Source organism: Rattus norvegicus, chromosome 16 (genome assembly GCF_036323735.1).
Source record: "Rattus norvegicus strain BN/NHsdMcwi chromosome 16, GRCr8, whole genome shotgun sequence".
Lineage (NCBI taxonomy): Eukaryota > Metazoa > Chordata > Mammalia > Rodentia > Muridae > Rattus > Rattus norvegicus.
The window spans coordinates 34,733,845-34,757,438 of record NC_086034.1 but is presented as its reverse complement, the minus strand read 5'-3'; the positions used below and the strand labels follow the sequence as shown (position 1 = coordinate 34,757,438).

At 38.7% G+C, this 23,594-nt stretch overlaps 1 pseudogene; it reads right to left on the bottom strand.

Annotated features, from left to right (window-relative positions):
• Positions 1–939, bottom strand: part of Slc25a13-ps1 (solute carrier family 25 member 13, pseudogene 1) — a 9,375-nt pseudogene extending 8,436 nt beyond the window's left edge.
• Positions 940–23,594: the final 22,655 nt, after the last annotated feature.

Below are 23,594 nucleotides of genomic sequence, written 5' to 3'. Positions count from 1 at the left end.
GCCCCAGCTTTTGCTCTGACTGTATTTAAGACACCTACCAATAATCCTCAATCTTTACCTTCTCATAAGGCACAATGACATATAGACAAAGTATAAAATTATCCCTGGATAATATCTTTAACTGTTTGAAGATGAACACTCAAGAACTCTGCAGCCTAAAGACCTCGCTGAGACAAAACCAACCTTTACTACTTGAGGGAAGTTGAACACATAGAAGGAAAAGCTCTAGCAAGATTCCAAGGACTTAGAGTATCACTTTGCATTAAAAGCCATACAACAGTGCAGGAGTCTAGAGAGATGGATCAGTGGGTAAAATCACTTTGCTGTATAAGAATCAAGGTCTGAGTTCAAATCCCTAACCTGCTTGTAAAATGTCAGGCATGGCTGACTATACCTATCTGCTTCGTATTGAAAGAAGGAGACAGGTAGATACCCCAGCCTAACTTCCTTAAAGAGTGGGCATCTGATTAAGTGGGAGATTATGACTCAAGGCAATAAGAAGACTACAGTAGAGGAAAATCTCTGACGTTTTATTCTGGTCTTGGCATAATGTGGTTATACAATGTACCATACATCATACACACACACATGTTGCATGTAATTATTGAAAAACAATCTATGCTATCGCCAGCTGCAGCAGTGGTCTCCCTGCCCCATGACTATCCCCAAGCAGTGGTCTGCCCAATTTCCAGTGGTTTGCTTGCCACTGAACCACTTCATTCCCAGTCATCCATCCCCTGCAGCTAGTCTGCAAGATTCTCTCTAAATCTGAGTCCCATATAAAAAAATCTCCAGAGGCTTATAATTTATGGCAGTAAATTCTCAACCCCCAAAATGCCCACACAAAGAACTCAAAACTCAATTGATATTGATACAAGCTGCCCACCTAGATTGGAAAAATTACCCTGTACTATTCTCTTGCTCTTCTGTGATATCCATAGCTACCTGTGGCTATTTCAAGCCACATGGACCTGGTTTGTCTTCCTCTCCTATAGATTCTATTTTGTCTCTTCATCTCCTTCCTTCTACCTCTCTCTAACATTCTCAGTCTGCCTTCCTTTTCCACTGCCCAATCACAGGCTCTGGCCTTATGTCTCACTTGCCCTCACCGGCTTACAGACAGCAATACACACACACACACACACACACACACACACACACACACACACACGTGCATCATGTACTACTCAACAAACAGTATTGTAACTAAGACAAGAGAAAACCTCCAATTATTGTAACTGCACACAAAGTGAGCTTGAAGCAATGTGATCACCTTAAAGACACAGGAAACACAGAGCCAACTCCAGCACTTGGCCAAAAATTGGCCTGAATCCCTTTTAAAAGTAAAAGTACAATAAAATTTGAAATAAGTTAAATCTATCCACTTTAGAAAATAGTTTGGCAGCCCCACAAAATATGAAACAGGCTCTTATGATCTGAACCCCATCTTAAGCTTATACTCAAGAGACATGAAATATGTCCACTCAAAAACTGACGCATATTCATAACAGCATAACCCATAATAGCAAAGGATGGAAATAGTCAAATCCCCACCAATAATAAAGTGGACCAAAAAAGCTAATATAGCTTAGTCTTTAAGGGGTTATTATATAGCCACGCATAAAGAAAGTTCTACAACCTACAATGTAGAACTCCATTGTACAATGTGGATGAGCTTTGAGAGAATCTTACAATGACTGAAAGAAATAAATCACAAAATTATATTTATGCTATTGTATCCATTGTAAATAAATTATATAAACATATATTGTACAAATAGTTACATTTATGCAAAATGTACAGTGCTGAGTTTACAGAAAATTGATTAGTGATTGCCAAAATCTGATGAATAGATTAATGAGAAGTGACTGTTAATTGGTCTGAGATTGCTTTCCAGGATTATAAAAATGTCTTGAAATTTATTCTGATTATGGTTTCAACACTTCACAGATATATTTAAAACTTCAAATTATACAGCAACTTCAAAATATCTTCAAATGCATCAAGATTAGCACAAAGTTCAGGTGCCCGTGGGGCAGCCAGGAAAGAACATGTCTTGAGAACTTGAAAAGTAGCTTGAAATTTGTACTGTGAATTTGAGGTATTAACTTAGCCATCATCAAATGTCAATGAGCCGTCTTTAATTTGAAGGCATTTGCTTATCAGATGTTGTTAAGAGTAAGTTTGCAGTTTTCTTTTTTAACAAGTCTGAACCTCACTGAAGATGATTTTATAGACAACTGTCAAATGGGTCCAGATGAGCAGCTTCACAATTTGTCATTAAAGAAATATTGTGTTAAATGAGACCAAATTAATCATTTCTATAAAAAAATTTACTTCAAACTAGCAAGTCTGGATATGTTTTAAAAGGCAGAGCCTTTTTTATCTCAGGTCAGCCTCAAACTCACTGTTTTGCTCCAGGGTCACCTTCAACTTGATTCCCTCCCTCCACCTCTGAAGTGCTGAGCAAGTCCTGGTCTTTGGTGTTTGAGATCAGCCCTCTGCCAAGTGATCTTAATTATGAGCCCCTGAAACATCTTAAAGTATTCACTTTTTTCTTCTTAGGTAATAGCTTGATTCTCAATGTTTCAACTGAAAACTACATCATTCTTTGAGGGCATACATTTTGTTTTTGAAACATATTCAGATAATGGTATTTCATTCCCCTTCAGACAATGTGGTAAACTTAAGGTAAACAACAGAAGAAAATAATCTATTTTAGTTCTTTTAATCTCTGAAGACATCAATACAAGGAGCGTAAATAAGATCTCAACCTCCATTAAAGAAAAACTCACTTGTAACTAGTTAAAAGTTGTCTTACCTTTGATTTTGCATTTACTTGTCTGTTTGCTTGCCTCGCAAGTTAGTTGATGGGTCAGTTAGTTGGTTGACTTTGGAGACAGTGTCTTTCTATGTAGCCCAGGGACTTGCTTTGTGCTCCGGATCCTCTTCCTGCTTCACTTTGTCAAGAACTAGGATCACAAGCAGGTATCACCAGGGTCTTCCTAGCTTTTAGCCCTAAAATAGAAAATTCAAAATGCATGTGCCTCAATAGAAGTATGAAATCATTGCTCCCAGTGTAACAAGAAATAATGGGCAAAATAATAGAGTAGAAATCAAATTCACCTCTTTCATTTCTGACAGTTTCCCTATCAGCATAATTGCTTTGTGTTTGAACAGTGTTTCTCAATTATGCAGGTAAGCACATGGCAAACTAAGGGTCCTATGTTGCTGCATCTTCTGTTGGTGTGATGCCTGTTAATTCACTCTCATCTCACAAGTTTATTTCAGTAAGGTGTGCCCTATCCTCTACAAGAGGTGTGAATTGAGATCAAAATAGCAATCTGTTTCAGCATCCACTGCAAAGCAGTCACGCAAGGGATCAAACACAAATAAGTTGTCCCCGCGTGTTCTTTTATGTAAAGGATGCGGAGTGGGTTGTCTCCTTCAGGAAACAGATGAGAGATTTAAAACTTGAAAAAGAAAAAGGAAAATTGCACATATGGACAAGAATAAAATGACTGGAAAAAGAAAAAAGGAAAGAAAAAAAAAAGAACCAGGGGAAAGCTAGATTGTCATTCAAGTCTCCTTGCTAAATAGGAGATCAAACCCTGGGCTTCTCCATTCGGCTTCATCCTGTTCGCTTTTATGTCATTCAGAGAACACAGGAAGCAATTAAACCCAGGGCTGCTATAGCCACAAAGGTTCTGGATGGCCTGGCACTCAGAGCATCAGAAAGAAATGACTTCAGCACAGTGGGTAGATTTTCCTTTCAGGTGTCACTTAGCCTGGAAGCTCTTCTTTCCCTGCCAAAAAGCCAGGTCTATCCATAATGACTTCTTATACTGCCAGGCAAAGACAAGAGAATACAAAGCCAAGAGAAATTTCAAAGAGAAAGAAAAGCCCTATCTAGTAGCCAGCAATGGGGATGGCATTCTCTAAGCCTGCACTGAAGGAGAATAAACCTTTGGTCATAAATTAGGACCCCGGGGAATTAGAGCTATAGAGCGCAGTTGAGAAAGATTTTATAATAATTAACAGCAGGGTGCTGCAACAGAGAAAGAATCAAAACCCCCTCTGTCATGATAAATGTTCTAATAGAGAAATGTAGGGCACAGAAAAGTAAGCAACATAGGATTTGGGGACAGACCCACCTGCCATGCCCCCAGGCTCAGCAAAACCTCTGTCTGCCTGGCACAGCTGCAGTGAGATTGTCCAGCTTTCAAGAATATAGAGAAATAGCCAGGGTGAGCTAAGAAGAAGAAGAATTCGTCACTTTGTTCTCAGTGAACACAACCTCTGAGAGATGTATACATTCACACACAACTCATTTAAGAAAGATAAATGCTGCAAAAATATGATTCAGCACATTTTCCACTAACGCAAAGACAATAAGAAGTGAAAACTTGGATATTTATATCAGTTTAGACACACCTAAATATAAGCGCATATGTGGGAGAAGAGACATTTCTGAAGTACAATTTGTAGCAAATGTGTGTGTGGCTGATTGATAAACTAAACTGTGCTCCTCACACCTTGCCGTTGGTACTAACAGTCTTGCATCACTCCGCCTATGCTGTCTGTAGGATTTCGAACCCACAGTCGTATCACTATAGAATAACAAGAACAAGAGGCCATTCCTCTGTAAGAATCTGTATAACAGGCAATGTTTCCTAAAGAAATGCATTCCAGTGTGCCCAGTCCTACATAGCATCCTCGTCCCTAGGAGAGAGACCCAAAATGGGTCCCTGTAGAGATCTTGATACCTTTGCTCTACACATGAACTTGGCCCAGGTCAAACCATACACATCTTCTCTCACATCATACTCTCAAAACGTGAGACACTTTAGGTGGCTTGTATTTGTTTTTGTAGTTAAATGACACACTAGCATTGGGATCTTAAAGCTGAAGTTGTAAACTGTCACTATAAAAATAATCATGGCCACATGAAATTTGCTATATATCTGATATAAGTTGGGATTTATAATAACTAAGTTCTGCATGCCTGTCCTTGTACCACTCACATGCACAGGGACATGGGACCAGAAGAGGTCATCAGATGCCCTGGAACTGGAGTTACAGAAAGTTCTTACCTACCATGTGGATGCTGGGAAGAGAAGCCAGGTCTTCTGAGGGAGCATCCAGTTCTCCTTTTCATTGAGTCATCTCCCAGTCCACTACTAACTTCTTTCTAACAACAAGGAATGAAACTTAGCATGACCTTCGGTGTGTATACAAGGATCCAGGCCTAGCAGTAGTTTCTATGAATCCAAAGTACCTGTGCTCAAAATAACAGGAAATAACAAAAGCATACTTCCTACCCATTTCTGTTTTAATTTAAACTATAACAATATTATATTGCTTCAGTTAAACAGTGCTTCGGGTTATAGCGTAATTTCTCTATGTGTTTCTAGCTCTGAATTAAGGAAAGAAAGAAAGAAAGAAACAAACAAACAAACAAAGAAACAAAGAAAGAAACCTTAAGGAGACTCAGCGGAGTTTAGCTATTGGCAGTTATTTCTTTGTGTATGTTCTTGTTCTGTTCCCTGCCAAGAATCATAAAATGGCTCTTCTGGTGTTTAGCTAAGTCTTGCTTGTGCTTCTGCACTCTGGAAGTCCTGACCACACTGTTCTAATGAACTACATGTAAGGGATTCAGTAAATATTTGTCATATCTGAGCTAAGGCAAAAATGAAGTAGACAGGCGATAGTGATCATGGTGAGAGTTAAAAGGAAATTTCATGGGCCAAACATGTCATATGAAGAAACTGTAGTAAATTTCTATCTTTAAAAGGTCAAGGTTTCCCCCTAGGTATAGCAAATTTCATTTGTTGTGCATCTAAAACATAACAGTAATACCAAGCCAGACACTGTCAAGTGCTTGTTAACTATATGTGGCTTAATTACACTAAGAAGCTGATAAATTTTCTAGCCAACTCTGTTTTTCTTATATGCTTCCTTTCCAGCTTTTAATATCGATTCATCATTTCTAGTCACCAGTCACCAGTGCAGGCCTAAGTGCCACATACATATTATATCATGCAACCCTTATGACTCCTTAAATCAATCCCTATCTCTATGCTATCGGTAAAAATGAACATGTGAGAAAGGTAAACCCTTTGAAAAGATCACCCAACTGATCTTAGAGAACTGAGTATGAAACACCCCAGTCTAGGTGCAGAATCTAAGCTTTCTGCACAAGCTTCTCACGTCTTCTCTGACCTTCAAATAAGGCACAAGTCTCAGAAGAGAGTGGACTTTCTTAATTTGCCTTCTCTCAAAAAATATTCTTCTCTTTCCCAGAATATAGAAAAACAAAAGAAGAAACAAAAATTTACTACCATGAAAGATATCCCAAGACAAGCCCAATTGTTTTACAACATCGCTTTGTCTTAGTCTTGTCCACTAAAGCCAGACAGACAGTAATTCCTGGGGCCTCTGTGCCTCAATTCTCAGCCCTGCATAAGCCCAGATTTATGACTGCAACATCAAAAGTGTTTCTTGAACAGAAGCAACTGTGTTTCCTCTCCCCCTAGGAACATTTGGATGTTCTGATTACAACAGTGTGGACCTGCCGGTGGAGATGAGGGATACTTTCAATATACTGCTACACATGAGATACCATCCTCAAATAAAATAGCTGTGTGACATGTCAACAGCAGCATTGCTGAGGGCCTCTAACTTACAATGATCACCTCCACGAGTGCTCATGACTGCAGCACTGTCTTGATTCGCTTGTGGCTTCACTGGACTAAATATAATGTGTCATGCTGATGAGATATAGCTTCATAATTACTCATTTGCCCAGCTACATCTCATGCCTTCATGTGGGTGACATAGCTTTGAGGTCTAAATCTTTGAAAAGTCCCTGGAATTTGTCTTTAATTCAGCTACATTTGTAACCTAATTTTTCCAATATCTAAGAAAGAATTCTTTGACAAGGTGACATTGTGGAATTAAAATGAAAACAATTTGCATTTATTTCCTGTCATAAACAGACATAGATTTGGCAACCATCAAAGAGTGTCACTTTCAACCATCAATGCCTAAGACAATTTTTTTAATTACAAGAATACATTTGTTTCACACTGTGATTTTGGAATACATATTGCCATGGTAAGTCTGAATACAAACCATGTTCATCAACTTTAAAAAGATTACAAAGAGGATTTTTGCCTTCATAGAAAGAAAAAGGAATTTTTCTGTAGAATATAGCTTGTCGAAATGCCCTTGACAACAAAACAATTTTAGGATTTTCTCATTTTTTTGTACTATTTAGGAGTACAAAGAAGTCAGGAATGGACATAAATCAAAACAATTTCTTTTTAACATTATGGATCATACACAAAATGCTGCCACTAAAGCTCCAGCAGTGTGATGGGTGGCCTCCATCATTCTTGCTACCCAGTCTACCCATTAACTAATATGCCACCAACTTGCATTTTTGTGAAAAAGCCCGAGCCCTCTGGGACTGGAGTTTCAAATAAAGAAAATTGACATTCACAGGAAGAGATATATTAAACTGCCTGTTTAGTTTTATGCTTTAACCAATGATGCTAACCAACCTCACTCCAAAGGCTTCTAAAGTATGTGGACTTCTAGATGAAGATAGACAGTTGCACACTATGGATCCAAGGACCAGCATCTAACAGGATAGAAGGTAGCCAGTGCTTAGTCTAGTCCTTTCAGTAAATGGCACTGTTCAGAGATACTGAGCAACATATCCCAAGACTGTTCTCAGTAGTTCTAATATTAAAAAAGGGTGCAAGAAAATGTGTACAAACTAACCCAATAAAATATAGAGAAGAGTTGTCTTCTGAAAACACATATCCCTTGTGCTGCAGTGTGAGGTTAAAAACATACAGTAAAAACCAATCTTACAATCCCATCTTTAAGGGAGAAATGAAACTCACTACCCTATATAAATCGAGAAGCTCAGATCACTTCAGGCTAGTCTATGTGGTTCATACACACATCTGCTAGGTCTCTTGATTTTACGTTTCTTGTTCCCTAAGATCATTTTCAGGATTGCTCATGGTCATGAATGTGTGTGTTTTCTGTAGCAACCGTTCCATTTCTCATAAATGAAAAGCTGAAATGAACCAATGGCTGTCACACGTGGTTCTTATGAAGGCCACCAGCTGTTAATAGTGAGCATCTTACTTTCCAGAAAGTTCATGCATGGATTCTCTGCAATAAGGGTAAACAAGCATCTCAAAAAAAGGTGCTTTGGCTTCTACTAAGAAATTTTTATCTCTAGCATTTCATTCAGTGTGTAACATTGCAGGCTGTATTCATATTAGTATGGTAAGAAAACAGGAAATATATCATAGAATCAATGAAACACTTTATGGTCTGAGTTTTTCTCAGAAAATTCAAAATATCTCACCGTCTCTTTTTAAAGACATCATGCTAATTCCTATCTGCCTCTGGTGACAGTCCCCTCAAATCAAGGACATACACTGTCTGCTATTTTCCTACCATACTCTTCAATGTATGGAAACTCTGGTCTTCGTCTTCTAAGAAGATTCTGGTATTTTAGTCCCAGTCTATTCTAGATGAGTGTCCTTACAGGAAAAGCAAACCCGTTGCTACATTTATCTCCCTGAGTTTTTATCTTCAAAGAGACTCAGTTTCTAAATGCTTTTCTGGACACCTTTTCAGAACATATCATGGTATTTTATCCAGCCTCTCGTGAACTGCCTGCCCTCTCTATTACTGAGCAGAAACTTCTCTTTAAGGTAATTGTGATCGGAGTTGGTTCCCATCTCTTAGTAGAAAACTGAGCGTTCAGCAGAGAGTACATGGAATTGCCTTCTGTATAAAAATATAAAAATTACAATAAAGAAAAATAAAATAACTCACTATGATAAATAGAATAAATGAGATATTTCCAGAAGATACAGTAAGAGAAAGTATGTTTATTGACTTAAAAATAATGGGTATCTTTTAATTTTCCTCACAGTGCTAAGGATCAAAACTCGAAGCCTTGGACATCCTAGATAAGACTATGTCAATGAATCAATTCTCCAGCCAAGATCAAGCATCAATCAAGTGTGCCATGACAAACACTCGCCCAGGAAAACTGAGGTGTCTCTGGTCATCCAAAACAGTTTTAGAGTCTGGCAACTTCACGGCTGTCTTCATCTGAGCACCCTAAAACCAGGCTTGCCAGAGGACGAGCCCCACTTCTGACAGAGATCTGCTCATGGGATGCCAATTTGGGGAGATTTCTTTCAAGAAAAGGTAAACGAAAAGAACTTACCACTCTATATACCATTAACTCTTTCATGTTTAAACACAAACTGACAAGTAAGAATTCCAAAATATGCAGAAAAGCAAAAGGTTAAAAGTAAAAGTAGAACAAACTGATAGCAAATGTGCAAAGGAGATGGATGTCTAGGATTGGAGAACGGTTCTCAGTCTAGACTGTGGTGAAGGCAGCATGAGCTGGAAAGATTATAACCTCTGGAAAATGGACACAGTCACATATCAACTAAAGCTGTTTTCAAAAACCAGTAGATTGGTTTAAAACCAAGAGTTAATAGAAGATTGTACAACATCATATTATAAGACTTTCAGAATAGTAATACCACAGGGCAGAGGTGACACTCATTCTCTCCCTTTCTTTGTTCACCAAGAGTGCTTACCCAAAGCAAATGAAAACTGTCTGTGCTGATTAGAAAGCTCCAGGGAGTGAAAAGGAAAAGTGAGACCAATTACCCATGAGAGACGCTTATTGGGAGAGTTACAGCATCATGGCTTGTAGTTAGAGAGTAAACCTTCTGGTCTTAAAGGGTCTGTCAATTAGAAGAGGCAGAGATCCATAAAAGCATGATGGAAATTTTGGAGGGAGAGACAGAACCTTTAAGACACAGCACACTAAGAAAGTTAGTTATAAAGTTATGCTACAAGCACCATGTTGGGGTCTTGAAGAGAGGAGCCTTTGGGTCTCTAGGAAAAGAGAACTTCCTATGCTTACCATCTTTGAACAGAAAGGAGCTCTATACCATGTGACATAGGTCTTTGTTTCATGTCAGGAGTCACAAGACAGAAAGGCACCAGATGAAAGGGAACTTTTAAAATTGTCTTGAGCTTGCTCCAAGGGTGAGAGACACTTCAAGGCCCATAGCACAGCACACTTATTTTTTTAAATTCAACTTTCTATCTAGGAAAAGAGAGGCCACCTAATAGGGGTGGCCTGATTCCTTGAAGAGGCAGCTAGAAGCTATGTGATCTTAAAAGATATACCTTAAGGATAAGAAGTAGTTTATATATTGGAGCATGATGCCCATTAGAAGGTATAGTCCCATTCAACCTCAGAATCTAAGGGACGAGGTACTCACCTTTCTTTCAATTTTTGCTCACTAAGTTTATTTATTGCATATTTGTGTGTGCATGCATGTACTACTATACACGTGTGAGGGTCAGAAGACAATTTGCAGAAGCCAGTTTTCTCCTTCCACAGCTCGGGTCCCAGGATCAAACATAGGTCATCAGTTTCAGCAGCCACTGTCAGCACCTACTGAGCCATCTTGTCAATTTCTATATTTTTTGATGAATACATTTTCAAAGAATAGTGGCCAGACCTCTAATAAAGACACTCCTTAGTCCTAAGATTGGTGAGTAGTGATTTAAAAGATGTGTATCTCAAAACAGCATAGAATTAGCATACAATTACCATTTTCTACAGTAAGAACTATAAGAAAAGGTGATCAGGCTGAGAGTCAACAAGAAACCTGCAAAGACAGCATTTTAACATGTAGTAATTCTTTGACTGGCAACTGACTGGTTTATTATTACATTTCTTTTGTACCCCCTCATTGCATTTTGCTCGTATTTGATGTGTCCCTACATATCCTATTACCTCCCTTTGCCAAACACAGGAATTAAAGCCTTCTTGACCATCAGGAAATCAATGAAAGGAAATAATTGGCCCCTAAAGCAAAAGCAAAATCACAGAAAACAATGGAGCAAAAATGACAACACTTTTTAAGTATCTTAAGTAATATTTTAGGTGTCATTAAATTATTATGTCCTTACAATAAGACTTCAAAAGAGCCAGTGCTATTAGTCTGCTCCTAAAATAATGACAACAGTAAACTCATGGGGGTGGAGAATAAAGAAAAAGTGGAGAAAGAAGATGATAGAAAATATGAGTCTATTAGTTTCTGGACCCTTCAAATCCCCCAAAGCTGTAAACAGAAAGTGCTGAGAAGCTGCAGAAAAATGAAATTTTATTACTGAGGAAAATTTGAGCAGCAAAAACTTTTAGTTTATGTCCTTGGCTTTTCACACTATTGTTTTTTTTTTTAAATGCAACTCATTTTTCTGTGCTAAGTCAGGGAATAACACAGAAAGAACAGACTCTGGGGACATTTGTTTTAGTTTTTAAGAGGTAAGAAGCCACAGATTAGAGCTCGTTTCTATGGTAAATATTAACATATTATTAAATAAACATGTAAACTTTTATCACACTCCACCTGTTATTTGACCTCAAAAAATATTGGCTACAAGGTGGCTTTGTCCCATAGCAGTCAAATAACTAAAACTAGATTTATTAAATCCCTTTTAATTAAAATGTTTTGATTACATTTTACTATTTCTTTCAGTAGCAGTATCATTTTCTTTTTAATATTCTTTTCCATTTTAATTTTCTATCTTTTGTTATTTCAACTGAGAAGTGTAATAAAAAAGTAAATTGCATTAGGCAAAACATAATCAAGAATTTTTAATATAAAATCCAGTAACATCATTGATCTAGGAAATCTGAATGTTTTCTCAATATTGTGCAGGCAGAGGTCAGTAGTTGCTATGAGAATGATGTGAGCCTCTGCGATCTCCACAGCAAAACCTGACAAATAAAAATGCCAAAATTGACAGCTGTCAAAACAAAAAATGAACAAAAACAAATGTCCAAACAAACAAAACACCATTTCTTTGTGTTAAATTGGGCTAACCTGGCCCAGAAACTAGGAATGTGCTCATTCACTAGGAGGGTTTTGCATGAGGAGGGAAGATCACCCAGGTATTGGCAAAAGTTGGTAGATATTCTAGTGACAAATGTGAATGATGGAATTCCCTTAGAACAGTGGCATCCAGAGGACATCAGGACTATGAATCTACTTGACCAGCTGGCCACAGGGAAAAGATAGGAAGAAGAGACCTAACAGATATCCAAAGTCTATAAAAGTAACCCAAGCAGGAAAAGACGGTGGCAGGGTTCTGATTGGCTCTGGTGGTTCTGGAATCTGCCATTGGAGAACTGGCTTCAGACCCTAGGTCAAATATCTGGGCACCTTATAGAAAGGGCCAAATGAAAATAGACCATCTACTAGGAAGCAAAGACTTTTTGTCATCTCCCTCAGTCAGCATGAGAGGCAAGCTCTGAGCAGACCAAACTTACAGGAGTAACTAAACCATCTCTGGACCGGCAATAGATGTGTTCACAGCTGCTAATGGAAGAAACTGTGGTCAGTCTCTGTTTCCCCATTGATTTGGATGACAAAGCATCTGTTGCCTGACTTTTCCTTGAGAAAACACTGACCAAATATGGATTTAGCAAGATAAAGAACCAATGGCAGCAAATAAATGATTCCACTAGTTTATCTTGGTGAATGTGTGAGTTTATTTGGGTCACTGGGGAAGCTACATCACCAAAAAGTTCGTCACCATCATGGGTAAGGGCTCATGAAAGTACAACTTTCTAAGCCACAGTTTACCAGTTATAGGATCTATCCAAAGCCTCAAGAGTACTGCAGCTTTCCTGTTGAATTTTACCAGTTTCTTGTGAAGGTCTTGAGGCCCCATTTCCTCCAGGCGGGAATGTTTCTAGTCAAAGGAAATAACTACACTAGAATATTCGTGCCCCACTAAAGTATCAAATGTCATATTATACAAACCCATGTTCATGGGAATTAAGTAGTTGCAGTATTTGCAAAGACAGAGAAAACAGATACCTTGAAGTAAGTAATTTGGAGGTCAAAAAGACCAATTAGAACATTTGTTATCCAGGTGGCTTGGGGAGTTAAATGGACATGCTAAGCACCATGGCTTTGTGACTACAGCCTTTTACTAACACAGACCTTCACTTTCTTCAGCACTTACTAGCGTGCTAATTATTGATAACTAATTACTAGCACACGTACCTTCCCCTTTCTCAGCAATCTTGAATGGCACCAGAAAACTGCTGCTCTCAGTCACAGGAAGCAGTGGTTTTCCCCAACCTAAAGCAGTGAACACTAGGCTTCCTTCTTGTGGACTGTTTTAAATAACCCTTGCCTGAAGAAACGTTAGTCTCACAATTAACCTCTCATTGACTAGAATTTCTGTTTAATCAGTTTACCCAGACTAATAAATTCTAACAATATGTTAACTTTTCTGTAACTGTGACAAGATAACTACTTGAAAGAAATCTATTTATAAGAACAAAGTTATTAATTTTTAATTTAATTTTCTGAAGACTTGGTTCATAACCACTTGGCACTGTGACACAGTCAGGGTATTACTGTGGGAGCATGAAGTAACAGAGCTATGATCACACTATGGTGACCAGGAAGTTGAAAGGGAGTGAAGGGGAGATGACTGGGAAGCTAGAATCTAGGATAACGTCTACATTTAGGGTGAATTATGTACCACCAAAATGACACCAAGACACCTGTGTTTTATAAGATGTTAAAGTTGCTATTTCACATAAGATCAGTCTTATCAGTAACTTATTACCAGCACAATTCACTGTTCCTCTTCTGAAGCCAGTTTTAATGGACAATTATTATATAAATTTATGAGAAAAGATATTTTGATAGGTTATTACAACACAAGAAAATTAAATCAACCTAATTTACATACTTATCACCTCACATGCTTATTGAATTATTATGGAAAAAAATTAAGTCTACCATTGTAGCAAGCTGGAAAAAGCTTGAAATATGTAATACATTATTACCAACTCTAGTCACCACCTCTGCAGGGTGTCTCTAAATGCTGTTCTTCTACTTCACTGACATGTCACGGTCTTTGAACATCTTCACAGCGCCCAGCCCAGCCCCAGTGTCAGAACCATCCTTCTACTCTCTGCAGCCATGTATTTGACTTTTGCAGACTTTCCACATATGAGAAAAACTTGCAGTGTGTATGGCTAATCTTGGTTAGGATATTACCTCCACATTCAGTCTTATTGTTATGAGTACCCAAATTCCCTTCATTTTAAAGTTCAAATTACACATACACATGTATATATACATACATGCATGTGCATATGTATATGAACATATAGCATATGCTATAACACTCATGTTATATATGTATATATGTGTATATATTTGTATGTGTACATGTAGCACATATATACAATATATATAATATTATATATAAAGAGAAATTAATATACATACATATACATGATACACACTCTATACATGGCATATTGGGAGTTGTAAGCCACCCATCAAACGTGCCTGGAACTGGACTTGGGGCCTCTGAGAAAAGACTATATGTTCTTAAATGCTAAATTATCTTTTCAGCCACCCAAAAAGATAGATTTTTATTTTCTCTGTTTTGTCTAAAAAACATGTGCTTTCCAGTCATCTATTTAAAACAAAGGCTTTTTATTTGTGCATATCTATTGAAGTCTTAAAACATTTTCTTTCAGTAATCAATGAATTCTCCTCATCATAATGAAATATAATGAAAACGTTAACTAGAACAGATGTAAATAAATACAAACTCTGTCTTAAGACCCTTCCTATCCTTTGTGGTACCTTAGCCAAACATCGCATAATTCAACAGGAATCCATTCCTTCGTGAATTCTTGAACTTAGTCTCCATAAAAGCAGTGCTCTAACCATGCAGTCCTCGGCTTCTATCATGTTCCCTACCAATATTCAACTGCATAAAATATATACGGTTGTCATAAATGAGGTTGAGGATAAACACCTCACCCCTAGGAGACAAATGAGCCTGCTAGGGCAGAAAGAAGCACAGACTTGGTCACAGACGAACCACTGGTTTTGAACATTCAGTGTGCTTTGGTCATAAATTAGATGTTTCTTAGAAAATGGAGAGTTCCGACATCAGTGAGTCAATCCAAAATGAGGTCCATTGCAGAACAGCGAGTGGTCCTATCTGACGACTAGATCAGCATCTTTGAAATGACCAGCTGCCCTTCTAGCTGGGTTATAAACTTAATAGGTATGGAACTCCCTGAGAAATTAGTGCTTGGTGCCCACTTCACAAATGAAAGAAACGCCAGGCAATTTTCAATAAAATTTACTTGTAAAGTCCATCATCAGCAAACCAGTGACGTGGTGAATCACTGTGGCTGTGGAGCTGCAAGTCCCCCATTCAACATTATTTTACATCTCTGTTTTTCAACTATAAATGATGTTATGCTTAAATATGTTTTAAGATGTACGTAATAATATGCTTGGGCTGTAACTAGAATGAATTAGGTGCAGGTTTGTAAATGATCTGGAAACCTTTTAAACCCCATAGCAGAGAGAGTTTTAATGAGGAAACCATATATTTATTTTCAAGCTAGCAGTAATATACTAAAGTAAAAGACCACTGACAGAAAGCAGCAGGGAAACTGGGGGGTGGGGTGATAAGGGCCATAAGAGAATTTTCACAGAACAGCTATTCAAATGGTCTTCTCCCTTCTCGAGACCATAGCAGGATCATCTCTGTTCCTTTGAGATGCCTTATTATAGAACATCACCCAGTCAACTCCCAACCCCGATTCCTGAGCCTGCTGAGTATGCGAGTGTGGGCACATGTTAAAATGCCCACTGATAGGGGACTTTCCCATGAGGAATGCTGAAAGCTGACAGCACTCAGCTGCTGGGAGCTAACAGCTAAGGAACTTGAGCAAACAAGTCTTGGTTTAAACAGGAGGCAGCTGCTGTCTTTGGATGTAAAAACACAGGTGCTAAAAAAGCGCAACCACTTCAGAATGAATTTTATTCTCTCAAGTCGAGACAGAGGTGTCAGGAGATTCAAAAGGAAGGAATGATAGCCGGAATTAATGTTTCCCTACGAATTTTCAAGCGGTGTTAACAATTTTTTCAGTCTTATGTTTTGTCTTTCAGTTTTTTTTTTTAGTTAAAGTTGTTTGTTAAAGATTCATTTTAACTACTTTACTGGGGCCTAATGGATGTATAGGAAAGCAGTAAATGTTTAATATATGCAATTTGAGTAGTTTCAGCAGACAACATATTCAAATGTGATACCATCCTCATAATTAAGTCATTAAAAGTATTCATCACATTCAAAGTTTTCCTTATGTCTTTTTATATATCATTGTTTTTTGTTTGTTTGGTTGGTTGGTTCTGCAGGGGACTCTGGTAAAAATGCTTAAAATGAGCCTACCTTACCATATTGCTGACTGCAATCAGTGTACTGTATAGCGGATTATCACAACTGTTTCCCCTCGCAGGACTGACACTGTATGCCCATTTATAGATCAGCTACTCTCTAACAAATAGAAAACAACTTGAAGAATTATTAAAGCTCAGGCATTCCCAGATTTTAGTCTGGGGCCAGCGAGCTCCACTACTGAGGCTGAAGGAAGGCAGAACATCAAGTCTTAGAAAGTGTGGGAGGGAGTGAGCACACAGCCTAAATAGAATATTCTTTACCTGGTATCTGTAGGGCCCTGAGTTCTATTCCCAGTACCACACAAACAGGGCACAGTGGTGCGAATGAGTGGGGAATGAGGACATGATCAGAGTTCAAGGTAATTCTTGGCTGCACAGCAAACTCCAAGCCAGCCAGGGACACATGATTAGATAGATAGATAGGTAGATAGATAGATAGATAGATAGATAGATAGATAGATAGATAGATAGATAGATAGATAGAGATGGAGATGGAAATGCAGATATAGATACACACAGACATATCTATATTCTTCATCATGATCATCACCACCATCATCATCTTAAATTAAGAGTAAAAAACAGAAAACTATGTGATAAGCAAATTAGTTTCCTCATGGCCACCAAGGAGAGAGAGGCTATGAATGCTTCCTTTTCTCATTCACTGCACCCAGGTCCCAGCCTATTGTATGGCTGCCACACACAAGGCAAGCTTTGCCCACGCGTTTAGCTTTAGCCTGAAAAATGTCCTCACAGACACACAGAGAAGTGCATTGCTAATCTCCTACCATTTCAAGAGGGAATAATCCTGATGAGTGCCAACAACCATCACACCCACAGACTAGAGCTCCCCTCCTTTCATTTTCTCTGGCTCTGCTTCTGCGAGTGTGATTAGTTTTGATGCCTCTGGAGTATGAACCGGGAGGGGAGGATGTGCTCAGCGCAATAGGCCAGACTCAAAACAACACTGTGTGACTCCACACCATTATCTCAGTGAAGACTCAATGGTTTCCACAGCAAATACCTGAATGGACATATGAGTTTTCTCTATATGATCGACGCTGTTATCTATCATGGAAAATTGTCCCAATTCCAGACAGAATTATGAAAAAACATACTACTGATGAAAACACTTCAAGATAGAAATAGCAATGAATTGGCGCACAGGTCATCAGGGACTTGCTCTATTTCTTGATTTATGAAAATTCTTAATATAATTGTAATTATCTTCCTAGAAATGTTTACAACTACAGTCACACAGGTTAAAAAAAGACAAGCAGAAATTGCAACCAAATAAGTACGAATTCAAACCCCAAGAATTAGGCTGGTTTAATATAAAGAATACTTTAAAACGAGCTGGTGCCAACGTGGTTTAGAGACCTTCTTTCATTGATGCAGAGGGACACAGCATAAAAAAGGGTAGGTACGAGCAGTAGTATCAAGTTATCTCAACTGCACTTGGAACGGAGACAGTGTAGACGCAGGCGGATCATTCCAGCATGGGAAAATACATTCTACCCTAAAGCAGGTCTTCAGGTGCTTCTTCGAGTTTATTGGACAAGTTAACTTCTCCTTTCGAGAACACTCTTTGATTCTAATGCTGCTTATTGGAAACCATCAATACCACTCCTTTAAACACAGACACACAGACACGCACCCAAGTAATACATACAGGTACATGTGTATGCACATGTAAACACTTCATCAAATTTCGTCCTTCATAAAATCCTCCATTGTCGTGACATCCTCTTCGTCTCTCCACTCACATACCCTCAGTCCATCCACGTTCCTCTTAAACGGAAACACTTCAACTAAAAGTAATCAGCAAAGTGTTGCCTGACACGAAGAAGAGACAGTGGCTCTCTCATTCTCTAAGCCACAACATTAATTTATCTAAAGTTGTCCTAGTGTCTATGGCAACTACATCAGGCAGGAGCTTTGTCTGAAATATAGTTTCAACTAAACTCACAGTTCCTCCATGTAGGCTCAGTGCCTTGCCTACTCCCACCCTCATGGATTTGAGATCACAAACGTAAGTTCCTACTTTCATCCTGAATAAAAGTAGTATGATTAGGCAGAACTTCCGAGGCTGACAACTTTTTTAATGGAGCCTACTGCTGCTGTGCTCAGTAGGATCGCTCACCTTCCAACCTGCATGTATACCACTTTCTTTTAAAATCAGAGATTGTATAAATACAGATTAATTCAAAGGCATATAAAATGAGCAAGAGCACAGCTATCCTTATATAAATAGGTCTTTTTCTCCAGAAGACAATATTTCATTTACAGAGACTCTATGGACATAGACATTTGATTATAAATCAACCTAAGAGCAATCTGTTTTATATTTATATGTCTAATCCACAGATGTACAAGAGGTAATTCTGATCTTCAAAGTGCCCTGATGAAGCCTAGATGCTAAGAGTGCCTGTTTTTTTTCCCCCAATCTATTAGTGTAGGTGTTGTGTCAAAAAATAATGAGGCAATTGTATCAATTGATATTCATGAATCTGAAAATAATTGCCATTTTCTCTCCAGGGGAGATTGGATTACAATTAGTGAGATACTGAATACCTGGAAAGAAATGGAGAGGTAGCACTTGAAATGGAATAAAGGAGCAAATGGAAGCAATAAAAGTAACTTCATCTACTATTTGATTCCATAACAATTAGCCCCATCTACCTAACCACTTCGGATGATGGCACAGAGTCTTACGTGTTGTGCTTTGAGTGTAGACTGCCCCACAAGCACATGTGTTTGAAAACTTGCTCCCAGGCTGATAGCGCAATCTTGAGAGGTTACGGGAATGTTTCAGAGGTGGTGGGACGTAGCTAGAGGAAGTGGGTCACTGTGGGGAGGATCTAGTGTTTATAGTTCATCCCTGGTTTGAGCCAAATCTACCTGCTTCCTATTGTAGACACTAAGGAAACAACCACCTCACATTTCCCCTGCCCAATTCTGGTCCTCATGCCTTCCCCTCAATGGCACACTCTGGAAACATCAGCCAAAAGAAATTCCTCCTTCTTTAGCTTATATAAACTGTGAAGACAATTTAAAGAAGAATGTTGTGATAAATGTTTTTCTAATTTCACTACTATTTGTTATTCATTCAAATATTTTATCTCTAAATACAAATAAGCAAAGAATTCAAATGAATCTTTTGAGAACTGTAATCAAGTCACAAAATACCTTTTTAGAAACAGAGCGACTCTTGTGTAGTAAAAATAATAAAGCCTTCAGCTGGAGAGTTTATCTTTCCCTTCCCCAAACCTAAGACAATAAAAATGAAATAATAAAGAAACAAACTTTTAATGGCCTATAGATAATCACACCCCTGCTAAGATACAAGTTTAGTATCCTGCAGTTTAAACAGCTGCCATTTGTCAGATAATTGCTCGTGTTATTTCCCATCCTTGCATTAAAGCAGAATGCTAGATTTGCACTTTCAGCCTACTTTGTTTTGTAAGCGAAGGTAGTGCGTAAAAACCATTGAAACAACTTATCAAATTATCCTTGTTACTTGGAAGGCAGAAAAGAAGTCCAAAGAAAGCTCAATATTATGACAAAGAGATCTTGTGCATTATAACATAACTTTGCATTTTACCTACAGAAATAAAGTAAGTCAGCACCTTAAAGGTACAGTGGCATAATTGTCTCCATTATCTAGAATTTCATAATTGTCAGAACAAATCAATCTACTCTGATAATTCACATTTTTTAGGTTTCTTAAATAATCATTTGGTGTAGTTTCAGCCCAGTGGAACCTCTCTTAAAGGTCCATTCTGTAAATTCAAAGAAAGGATAGGTTTATCCTCTAAATTTTCAAGTTATGTGTGAAAATATGACTCCATGTTCCACTATACCGTTTGTGTTGAATCTTGGGATGGCAGCATTTCCCTGTTTCTTCCTTTCAGCATGATTCCCAGCCCATCCTATGTCAAGGGATGACTTCAACAAAGAAACAGATAAGGAAGATTTTCTCCGAGACTAGCGCACTAGTGTTAGTGCTATAGCAGTAAGGCTGAGAGATTGAACGCAGTTCTGCCTAATCAATGGTAGGAGCTGAGCTGAGTGCCAGAGTGAGTGAGGAGGGAACTGCTAAGAGCAGCTGCCCCATGCCATTAGGCATCTGTACTCGTGAATAGAAGTTAAGGCTCCTTAACCCTCTCCCAGAAAGCAGGATGCCATCTTTCTTCATTTCAAAGAGATGAAGTCCATGAGAAAGGCATTCCTTGGCAGAGAAACTAAGAAGAAACATTTTAAAATTTTGCATTTCTATAGAAAATCGAGTTTAATGATAAATTTTCTAAACTAGGTGCTGTAAGTGAATAAAATATTTTGTTACTTGATTAAAGTTTTCAGAAGACTAACTTGAGCTCTTTTGTTACTTCTACTTAGAAATGAGCAAACATTTGAATGATTAACATATACTAGTGAAATTTAATAACGTTTATGTCAACATTATTATCAAAATTATCTTCAAAAGTTATACAAGTTGCCCAGACCCGGTGAGAGAGAGACCCAACCGCCTGGTCAGGTGGGCACTCCTGAGGCTGCAGAGCGGAAGAGACCACCAACACTGCTCACCCCTGCCCACATCCCTGGCCCAAGAGGAAACTGTATAAGGCCTCTGGGCTCCCGTGGGGGAGGGCCCAGGAGCAGCAGGACACCTGCCAGAGACACCACCGGACCCTGAAGGAAACAGACCAGATAAACAGTTCTCTGCACCCAAATCCCGTGGGAGGGAGAGCTAAACCTTCAGAGAGGCAGACAAGCCTGGGAAACCAGAAGAGACTGCTCCCTGCACACACATCTCGGACGCCAGAGGAAAAAGCCAAAGACCATCTGGAACCCTGGTGCACTGAAGCTCCCGGAAGGGGCGGCACAGGTCTTCCTGGTTGCTGCCGCTGCAGAGAGCCCCTGGGCAGCACCCCACGAGCGAACCTGAGCCTCGGGACCACAGGTAAGACCAAATTTTCTGCTGCAAGAAAGCTGCCTGGTGAACTCAAGACACAGGCCCACAGGAACAGCTGAAGACCTGTAGAGAGGAAAAACTACACGCCCGAAAGCAGAACACTCTGTCCCCATAACTGACTGAAAGAGAGGAAAACAGGTCTACAGCACTCCTGACACACAGGCTTATAGGACAGTCTAGCCACTGTCAGAAATAGCAGAACAAAGTAACACTAGAGATAATCTGATGGCGAGAGGCAAGCGCAGGAACCCAAGCAACAGAAACCAAGACTACATGCCATCATCGGAGCCCAATTCTCCCACCAAAACAAACATGGAATATCCAAACACACCAGAAAAGCAAGATCTAGTTTCAAAATCATATTTGATCATGATGCTGGAGGACTTCAAGAAAGACATGAACACACTTAGGGAAGCACAGGAAAACATTAATAAACAAGTAAAAGCCTACAGAGAGGAATCGCAAAAATCCCTGAAAGAATTCCAGGAAAACACAATCAAACAGTTGAAGGAATTAAAAATGGAACTAGAAGCAATCAAGAAAGAACACATGGAAACAACCCTGGATATAGAAAACCAAAAGAAGAGACAAGGAGCTGTAGATACAAGCTTCACCAACAGAATACAAGAGATGGAAGAGAGAATCTCAGGAGCAGAAGATTCCATAGAAATCATTGACTCAACTGTCAAAGATAATGTAAAGCGGAAAAAGCTACTGGTCCAAAACATACAGGAAATCCAGGACTCAATGAGAAGATCAAACCTAAGGATAATAGGCATAGAAGAGAGTGAAGACTCCCAGCTCAAAGGACCAGTAAATATCTTCAACAAAATCATAGAAGAAAACTTCCCTAACCTAAAAAAAGAGATACCCATAGACATACAAGAAGCCTACAGAACTCCAAACAGATTGGACCAGAAAAGAAACACCTCCCGTCACATAATTGTCAAAACACCAAACGCACAAAATAAAGAAAGAATATTAAAAGCAGTAAGGGAAAAAGGTCAAGTAACATATAAAGGGAGACCTATCAGAATCACACCAGACTTCTCGCCAGAAACTATGAAGGCCACAAGATCCTGGACTGATGTTATACAGACCCTAAGAGAACACAAATGCAAGCCCAGGTTACTGTATCCAGCAAAACTCTCAATTAACATTGATGGAGAAACCAAGATATTCCATGACAAAACCAAATTTACACAATATCTTTCTACACATCCAGCACTACAAAGGATAATAAATGGTAAAGCCCAACATAAGGAGGCAAGCTATACCCTAGAAGAAGCAAGAAACTAATCGTCTTGGCAACAAAACAAAGAGAATGAAAGCACACAAACATAACCTCACATCCAAATATGAATATAACAGGAAGCAATAATCACTATTCCTTAATATCTCTCAATATCAATGGCCTCAACTCCCCAATAAAAAGACATAGATTAACAAACTGGATACGCAACGAGGACCCTGCATTCTGCTGCCTACAGGAAACACACCTCAGAGACAAAGACAGACACTACCTCAGAGTGAAAGGCTGGAAAACAACTTTCCAAGCAAATGGTCAGAAGAAGCAAGCTGGAGTAGCCATTCTAATATCAAATAAAATCAATTTCCAACTAAAAGTCATCAAAAAAGATAAGGAAGGACACTTCATATTCATCAAAGGAAAAATCAACCAAGATGAACTCTCAATCCTAAATATCTATGCCCCAAATACAAGGGCACCTACATACGTAAAAGAAACCTTACTAAAGCTCAAAACACACATTGCACCTCACACAATAATAGTGGGAGATTTCAACACCCCACTCTCATCAATGGACAGATCATGGAAACAGAAATTAAACAGTGATGTCGACAGACTAAGAGAAGTCATGAGCCAAATGGACTTAACGGATATTAATAGAACATTCTATCCTAAAGCAAAAGGATATACCTTCTTCTCAGCTCCTCATGGTACTTTCTCCAAAATTGACCATATAATTGGTCAAAAAACGGGCCTCAACAGGTACAGAAAGATAGAAATAATCCCATGCGTGCTATCGGACCACCACGGCCTAAAACTGGTCTTCAATAACAATAAGGGAAGAATGCCCACATATACGTGGAAATTGAACAATGCTCTACTCAATGATAACCAGGTCAAGGAAGAAATAAAGAAAGAAATTAAAAACTTTTTAGAATTTAATGAAAATGAAGATACAACATACTCAAACTTATGGGACACAATGAAAGCTGTGCTA